The following is a 9,306-nucleotide window of genomic DNA, read 5'->3' on the forward strand; positions in this document are numbered from 1 at the left end:
CCTAAACAAGAAGCAAGCACGGCAGATCCCATTCGCTCTGAAGCTTTAGCTCTTCATCCAGACAACCTCCACACACTACTAGCAGATACCATCTTGCACTTTATCGTCTTGATAATGATGGTCTTTATGAAGGTAACACCAACGAGAAGCTACTAAAATGGAAAATATGAAACAGCAGCTGACATTGTGTTCACAAATCAACATTTATAACTTCCAGACCATTAGAACCTTTTAAATACTATTTTCACTTTTGCTCCCAAAACTACTCTCGAGTGAGACACATTACAAATTCACGTCAGAGCTACAGGCAGAGATTAAAACAACTGTTTGAGGAGTGTTTTCTCCTTCCACCCCATTCTTAGAAAGAAAAAACTAAGATATGGTAAATCTAGAAACCAGAATTTAAGAAAAAACATTGCACAATCTTACTGCTTCCCACTCTCCACTTCCCTCTGCAACTTAAGCTGGGTAGGAGCAATCACTTACAGTAGCACACATCTCAGGATACTGCCAAATGTCAAATACCAATTACATAGAAGAAAAACAGGTGTGCAAACAGAAGTGTGTAAAAAATACCAACACTTTTAAAAATATAAGAAGGAACTAAACCATCAACAAGTACTGCGCTCCAAAAGAAGCACCACTTTAAGTGGGTGATAGATAGTGCCTAAAGAACAGCTATTTCCAAACATGTTACAATGAAGCAAACCTGTAATTATAAATTGAGGCCTCCGGGCTGTGACATTTCACAGCCAACCAGCATCCAAAAGGAAACAAGGCTGACCCAGAAGCAATAACCTTGCATTTTTTTTGACTTATAAAAGAGTAAACTGGTGAAACTGTAGAGCTAAATCTTATCCTGGGCTTCAGTACTGGTGCTGGGAGAGCAAACGCAGGCCTGGCTGCTTGGGCAGCGGCCCATGGTCTCGTGGAGGCAGGCAGCCGCCGGGGTGATGGGTCTGAGGGGGCACCCAGAGAGTGACCCTCACCCCATCTCTTCCCGGGCACCGCTCCCGGCCCGCGGCCACAGCTGTCATACTGAGAGGCGATTCCACCGTGAGGTGCAGGAGTGGTGGGAGCAAAATGACGGACAACCTGTTTGTAAAAAAACAAACATACGGTTTTGGCATGACGAAGGTATAAACTAGAAGGACAAAAAATCAGCAGCAAGTTACAGATGAAAACCTGACACTAAAGGCTAAGAGCAGAAGGTTTTTTGCAGCCTAGAGATCTAAATCAAGTACTTCATCAGGAATGTTTTCTTATGCTTAAGGTCATGTGCTGGTTTTGGCTGGGGTAGAGTTGATTTTCTTCACAGTAGCTAGTATGGGGCCGCGTTCTGGATTTGGGCTGGAAGCAGAGTTGATAACTCAGGGATGTTTTCGTTACTGCCGAGCAGTGCTTACACAGAGTCAAGGCCATTTCTGCTCCTCACCCCACCCCACCAGCGAGCAGGCTGGGGGGGCACAAGGAGTTGGGAGGAGACACAGCCGGGACAGCTGACCCCAACTGACCAGAGGGGTATTCCAGACCATAGGACATCATGCTCGGCATAGAGAGCTGGGGGAAGAAGAAGGAAGGGGGGACATTCAGAGTGATGGTGTTTGTCTTCCCAAGTAACTGTTATAGGTGATGGAGCCCTGCTGTCCTGGAGATGGCTGAACACCTGCCTGCCCATGGGAAGTGGTGAATGAATTCCTTGGTTTGCTCTACTTGCGTGCGTGGCTTTTGCTTTATTTATTAAACTGTCTTTATCTCAATCCATGAGTTTCACTTTTTTTTTTTTTGGTGACTCTCTCCCCCATCCCACTGGCGTGAGGGGAGTGACTGAGCAGCTCTGTGGTGCTCAGCTGCTGGCTGGAGTTAAACCTCGACAGGTCAACAAAAAAAAATTAACAAAAATAATTTGCATTTAATAATGAATTAATTGTTAATTAATTAATAAAATTAACATGGGTATGAGACCAGTGACATCGATATGCTTTGTGGGTGAAGCAAACACAGCATGGGCAAACACAGTGGAAAGAGCTGCCTACAGAGGCAGCCTTAGGGAGAGCAACCCAAGGTCACCAGTAGACACTGCAGCATGACACCCCAGGGTCATGGGGAAGAGAGAGGACTTCTAGGGTTTATCACCAGGCTGGGGCAGCAAGCATTAGCAGTCTCCTAATGTTCATTCCTGCTCCTCTTACTTGTTTCACTGCATTTGGAGAAGCAAGACTTCCCCATTAAATGCTAATGAAAGTGAGCCCCTGGGATTTAAACACGGACTACTCATTTTAAATGTTACATTTATTGATGCTTGCAGGCGATTAGCTCTCCTCCTGTGCAGTTATGCCATGCTTGGCCAGAGAAGCAGAACTTTAATTAAGAGCAGAGCCCCCAGCTCAATTCTGCAGGGTAATTTTTGTACCTTCTGAATATAGGACCAGACTTGGGCATGAGCAGGACAGAGACTCTTCAACTTGACTTTTGCAAAACCATGTTTCTAAATGAGGATTCTGTGGGACTTGTAACCAGTAAGAAAAAAACAACTTACACCACTTTGTTGTGTATAAAAGCAAAACTGAAACTAAGCAGCACTGGTGGAGACTCCGGTTTCATGCTGTCCCTCTCAGCCCAGAATTAACTCAATTCACGGTGGCCTAGCAGGGCAGAGAAGACAACTGCCAGCACAACCACTTCCTGCTGATTCTTTCAACTGTACTGTACAGAAAACAGCATTATATATGGGCCTATTGTGGAGGAGAGGGCTGTCATTTTACACAAATGCAGCATCTAGCACACATGAACTGGGCCTGGTTACCTTGACTTCAAGAAAGCTCTTGCAAACACTAAAGTTCACGAGTACATCTCAGCAAACTACTGGAAAAATTATGGAAGTAATAACATAGTAATTGCAAACTAATAGAAGAGGGATCTATAACTGAGGAACAATTTAAGCCAGGAGTAGTTCTCCTGAATTGTGCAGTGCCATACAAGTTTTCAAGCATGCTCCAATCGCCTTGCAGTCATATTTTCTAACCTCCTTCCAGATTCAATACTTTCTCATTTTGCAACAAAAGCTTTGAAAGTCATGATAGTATCAGCACTTATTGTTGTGCAGAGGAATAACCAGATTATCTCAATGAGGGACTAAAGAGTCCTTAAACTTTTGATATGATCTCTAAAACATAAGTGACATAGTAATTAAGACTGAGAACAATGACTTATTACAAACACCTGAAAAATACTGGGCTTGGGACACAGAGCCAAGTCATACACTGCTATCACAGGAACAAACTGAGCCATGATTTAACACTGTGACTTTCCTAGAAGATTGGAGGGGCATCAGTTTGACTCTGGGTGCTACTTTAAGAGAAAGGAATGGAGAGCATTTAAACCAGCTGTTACCTAGCAGCTCAGTATTGATGATCTAATTTGGAAACTAGATTAAACTGCACAGATTAACACACTGCTGTGCAGCTGCATAGATTTATGGTTGTCATGACAACCAGCAGAAAATGTATCCTACTAATCCTCTTCAAGCAGATCTGTCTCCATGCAGCATTAACGAGATTTATCAGTAGCACAGACATACTTGTAGTGATTTCATTGCAGATATCTAGATTGGTATAATCTCTAACTCTCTGCATCTTAAAATACCAATTCACAACTGGAAGGAAAGAGAGGCTCAGCTTATGAACGGATGCTGGAAACTATGAAACATCCTTGGATGTGTAATTTCTTAGAAAATATTAGTGTTTTCCAATTAATTTTCCAGGGTACTGAGTATGCAAATATGTATTTATTTTATAAACATAATAAAGTAACTATTACCCTATGCTTCCCATATTAGGCAGAGTTCTCTCATATTGCAAGCAATAGACACACTAATTTCTATTTTGGAATTATCTTTCTCAATAACTTGTTTTCCTTGCTATGAGGAGAAGAGTCTTTGATTTTGTTGCTTGAGGAAGAAAAGTCAGGAAGCTGGACAGTGTTTTCAGTTCCAGTACTGCCTGCTTGCAGAACTATTTGCTCTGTGTAACCATAATAAAATACAGAAGAAGGAAAAAAAAAAAGGAAAATAAAAGCCATTTACCTACTTTACAGGAACAGTCAGAGGCTGAGCTAATTAATACTTCCCAAGTGTCCTAAAAGAGAGCTGTCTATGGACAAAGTGCTACTTTTTTTCCGAACACTTAAGAGCGATGCTGGAGATTTTCTCAGTGTTGACGAAGAGTTTCAAAGATTGCAGTTTATTTCCTGCCTCACAGTAAAAATCAGGAAAAGAGGCAAACACTCCCAACTTCTAGGGCTCTGGAGTAACACTGGAGGCCAAGACTGCCCATGCAAAAGTTGTGTAGTGTTTCCATCCATGAGGAGCTAATCCCATCACTTGTCAGCGTGGTTCAAATTCATGTGCTCTTATTTGTTAAGCTCCCCACTCCAGAGTAATTTTGCCTCAAAAACAGAGCAAAACCCCCAGATGGCCCCACGAAGAGAGCCTTTTGAACATATTATCTTACAAACATCTCTGTCATTTGTGCTTCTCCCAGGCAAAGCACTACAGCTGCCACGATGCTGTATCTGCTTGGGTCAGTACTCTGTACCTCAGGAGTGGGAGCTTGCAACACCTCCCCTCCAAAGAGCATCTCACTTCCCCAGTCGTGAAGTCCAGAAAATCCTCCCATGAAGTTCAACCTACAAGACCTAAAGAAAAATCCTTTTTAGCAAAGGTGTAATTGATCAGTTTATTGTAATTGACACTGTGTCTCTTGGCATACTCCTTGAGGAGCTGGTGGCTCATGGCTTAGACAAGTTTACTCTTTGCTGGGTGAAAAACTGGCTGCATGGCTGAGCCCAGAGGGTTGTGGTGAATGGAGTTAAATCGAGTTGGCAGCGGGTCACAAGTGGTGTTCCCCAGGGCTCATCACTGGGGCCAGTTCTCTAATATCTTTATCAATGATCTGGGGATTGAGTGCACCCTCAGTAAGTTCGCAGATGACACCAAGTTGCGAGGGAGGGTTGATCTGCTCGAGAGTAGGAAAGGTCTACAGAGGGATCTGGACAGGCTGGATTGATGGGCCGAGGCCAATTGTATGAGGTTCAACAAGGCCAGTGCTGGGTCCTGCACTTGGGTCACAACAACCCCATGCAGCGCTACAGGCTTGGGGAAGAGTGGCTGGAAAGCTGCCTGGTGGAAAAGGACCTGGGGGTGTTGGTCGACAGCCGGCTGAATACAAGCCAGCAGTGTGCCCAGGTGGCCAAGAAGGCCAACGGCATCCTGGCCTGTATCAGAACTAGTGTGGCCAGCGGGAGCAGGGAGGTGGTTGTTCCCCTGTACTGGGCACTGGTGAGGCCGCACCTCGAGTCCTGTGTTCAGTTTTGGGCCCCTCACTACGGGAAAGACATGGAGGTGCTGGAGCGTGTCCAGAGAAGGGCAACCAGGCTGGTGAGGGGCCTGGAGCACAAGTCTTGTGAGGAGCGGCTGAGGGAGCTGGGGCTGTTTAGCCTGGAGAAGAGGAGGCTGAGGGGAGACCGGATCGCTCTCTACAACTGCCTGAAAGGGGGGTTGTAGTGAGGTGGGGGTCAGTATCTTGTCAAGTAACTAGTGATAGGATGAGAAGAAATGGCCTCAAGTTGCAGCAGGGAAGTTTAGATTGGATATTAGGAAAAATTTCTTCACCAAATGGGTTATCAAGCATTGGACCAGGCTGCCCAGGGAAGTGGTTGAGTCACCATCCCTGGAAGTGTTTAAATGACGTGTAGATGTGGCACTTAGGGACATGGTTTAGTGGGCACAGTTGACGGTTGGACTCGATGATCTTAAAGGTCTTTTCCAACCTAAACAATTCTATGATTCTATGATGCTATAATGTGGCTACAATACAAGCAACCAATTATTTTCCAGTGCAACTTAACTGCCTTCAAAACAGAATCACTAGGTCAGCATGCATAATAATAAATTATTTATATTTGCAATAGTGCAGGCCCTGTGTTAGTTTACAAAACCATTTTGAGTATTTTCATATGGCAAAGCTAAGGATCCCACAACTGGACAACTTTTTTTTTAAATACCCCAGAAGCCGCAAATTTTAAAACAGCACTCTCAAAAGATCCCAAACAAGTAACTGTAAGAATAGTAAAACCAGCGTATTCAGGTATCTTAACTGCTAATTCCCAAATGGACCAACTATCTAGAACTAACTGAAATCCTGAGGTCCTCGCATCTATTTGTGGGACAAGATACTGTTTAGAAAAGAAGTATCATCAGTTGAATTAAAGGCACTAGAAGACTGATGATAATATTTAAGTGGTCAGGAAAAATAAACCAAACCAAACTATTCGCTTGTTTACAGCCATGGGATTGCTCAGCCCCTGGAACTGCTTTAGATCTGAGAAAATGTTTAGAAAGAAACTACCCACTGCAAGAAAATAATACCACATATGTAATTTAGGGCCCGTTTGGACAGAATGATACCTTTTCAGTTCAGTTTTTTACACGCAGATCCACGAACACCCTTCTCTGAAAATGAGTACCGGTTTTCGGTTTTCCTCCTGAACTGTGGCGGGGGACAATCTAAACCCGCTGTAACACCTGCGCACCCGTGATGTCAACAAACCCGTCCGGCGTGACTCAACTGAAATGTCAGTCCACATCCTTAAAGGAGGAAGTCCCGACACTCCAAATGTCGTGTGACACCCTCTGTTACGTGTTTGACAGTGACGGTGCCGGCCCCTCTAAGGCTATACGAATAGGCCAGACTACCCACGGAATAACACCCCCACTCACAGAACACTGAGGCACGTCCCGGCTCCTCCCACGGAACTGGTGGCGCGTTTTCTGTGTCAGACACCACACGGCATTTCTTGGGCTGGACGTACTTGGGCTCTAGGCTCCGGCGAGCACTCGCGCAGGGAAAGGGCCTCGGACGAAAACACGCGTGTGTCCCCTCCGGCCCGCCCGTGCCCCGCAGCCCCCCGCCCGCCCCGGCCGACGCCGCCCCAGCGGCGAAGCCCCCTCGCCCCGCAGCCCGGCACCGGCTTACAGCGGGGAAGGCGCCGGCCGTCGGCCCAGTCGCTCCGCCGAGAAGAATAATTCCTCTTAGCCAGGGCCCTTCCTCCCGGCAAGCCGGCGTACAACTTAAAACAGCGGCGGCGAAGTGCGCTTGAACTCCTCAGCGCTCCGGCCCCACGAGCAGAGGCTGGCGGCCGGGCGGCCCGCTCGCCCCGGCGGGACCCCCCCCGCTCCGAGCCCCGTGGAAGCGCAGGGAGGCGGCGGAACGCCAGCCGAGCGCCCCGGCGGCGGCCGCCGGGCCCGGCTGCGCTGGCAGAGCGGGCACCCGAAGGCCGGCTCCCTCCCGCCGCCTCCAGCCCCGGCTCCGCAGGGCCCCGCCGCCGGCCCGCCGGCCTCAGCGCCGCCGCCGCCGCCCCTGCCCGCCGCCCGCCATTTGCTCCCGTCAGGCGGCCCGCCATTTGCCCGCCTCCCTCCCCCTCCCGCGGCGGGGCCGGGCCTCCCTGCCCCGCCGCCGCGCTCCTCGCCTGCCTCGGGAGAGGCGGGGGGCGGCCTGCGCGGCACCACGGCGACCCGGCCGAGGGGGCTGGCGGCCCCGGCCGAGGGGGCTGGCGGCAGCCCGGGGTTGAGGGGACGCCGCCGCCGCCGCCGCCGCCGCCGCCGCCGCCGCCGCCGCCTTCGCCGCCAAACCTTGGACAGCTCCGGCGGCGGCAAAGGCGGGCCGAGCTGCCGGCCGGCGGGCACGGCCCCCCGCGGCCCGCTCACACCCTGCGGCGCCTCCTGTCCCCGCGTTTGAGACCCGCACCCTAGGAGCGACAGGCTGCGCCCCTCTTCCTGGCTTCAGGCCCTTCAGCCGTGCAAATGATTCCCTCCAAAGGCCGCCAGCCCTCGTGTGAAGGAACGGGAAGGACGAGCCCCAGCAGAGACGGTTACGGATGCCAAGGCTCCAGGCAGAAGAAAACACGCGGCAGGCAGAAAGGACCGGGGCGCTGGGCGAGCACCCCGCACCGTGGGCGCGGCGCTGCGGCCGGGGTGCGGACAGGGCCACGGCTCGCCAAGATGGGTCCGGCCGTGGCTGAAGCTGGTCTGGGTTCGAGCTGGTGAATGGGGAACCGGCTCCAGCTTCCGCTGTACCCGCCTGAGCTGGCACTTGTTTGACAAGCTACACGTTACTTACATTTTCACTACGAACAGGCTGCTTTCATTTTTAAATTATTTGCTAGCAGCAAACACTACAGGTTATGAACAACAGAAAAGTCTAACTGCGCATCATATTTTCATGACAGGCCCTGTCGAAGAGATACTTCGACCCTTAAAAATAAGCAACCAAATTAAACATCTATTACAAAAGTTTTCTCACTGGAAATAATAATGAGTTACAGAATTTGTGTAAGAGAGTACCGTCTTCTGCGCCCTCAGCTCATTAAATCTTCCACCGCAGGCAGGTGAAACAAAGCAGAGGCTGCCCGATCCTCCTCTAGTGACCACTTCACGCAGGACCAACAGCCAATTTCATCCTGTTGTGAAATGGAGTGGGTTGGACCGCTTAAAGAATAACCTTTAAGGGTACTAGCAAAAATGATTTAATAGGAATTGGTAAAAATGTGACGTCACAGAATTCAATGGCAAGGTTCGCTCTGTTCGCTCTATTACTTAATTCAGGGATGAAACGTACAAAAGGAAAATTAAGTTAGAATCAAACTAAAATTCTGAATAAAGAGGCTGAAGAAAAAACAGGGTAAAAGAGAAACATTCAAAGGAAAACCAAGTTAGAATTGATTTCTCATGATTTGTACAGAGGTTGGGAAAGTAAGAAGGGTAAGGGAGACTCTCCCGTTGAGCCATGAGGCTCAGAGAAGACCCCCTTGCTTTCTAAACTCCTGTCAGAGCTTAGGGGTAGCTGGATCAACTCCTAGTCCCAGACTTGGTCAACGGCTTATGTCTCAAGAGATTGTAATAGCAGCGTGAGGTTTATTCACAGTTGAATAAAACTCACAACAGTGATTTATGTATAGATTAATATACTTACTATAGAATATTCAGGCTAGTACACACAGACATGCACAAAGACACTAAGAGATACAAGCAAGTAAAAGAGATATACCTGTTAAAAATTCTCCTCAAGTTCAGTGAAACTATTAATGTCAAATGCTTTGGCATTTTTCTCAATGGGCAAAGGGTTGAGCCTCAAGGAGCAGAGAGTATCAGCTCAGGTCCCATCGGCTTTCAGCGACAGACCTCCCGTGCTCACCAGCTGAAGAGTTTGCGAGCTCTGAGAGGCATCCCACTCAGAGGGAGATGCTGGT

The 9,306-nt window shown here is 48.4% G+C and overlaps 1 protein-coding gene across 7 annotated transcripts in view; it reads right to left on the reverse strand.

Annotated features, from left to right (window-relative positions):
- Positions 1-7,257, reverse strand: part of NIM1K (NIM1 serine/threonine protein kinase) — a 29,563-nt gene extending 22,306 nt beyond the window's left edge. For 6 of the 7 annotated variants that reach the window (XM_049794373.1, XM_049794374.1, XM_049794371.1 and 3 more), the window contains exon 1: positions 7,035-7,257. The gene's annotated coding sequence lies outside the window, so the exon portion shown is untranslated. Of the gene's footprint in view, positions 1-6,778; positions 6,939-7,034 lie in introns of those variants that run through there. The other variant, XM_049794375.1, reaches the window with a different exon arrangement.
- Positions 7,258-9,306: the final 2,049 nt, after the last annotated feature.

Source organism: Accipiter gentilis, chromosome Z (assembly GCF_929443795.1).
Source record: "Accipiter gentilis chromosome Z, bAccGen1.1, whole genome shotgun sequence".
NCBI lineage: Eukaryota > Metazoa > Chordata > Aves > Accipitriformes > Accipitridae > Astur > Astur gentilis.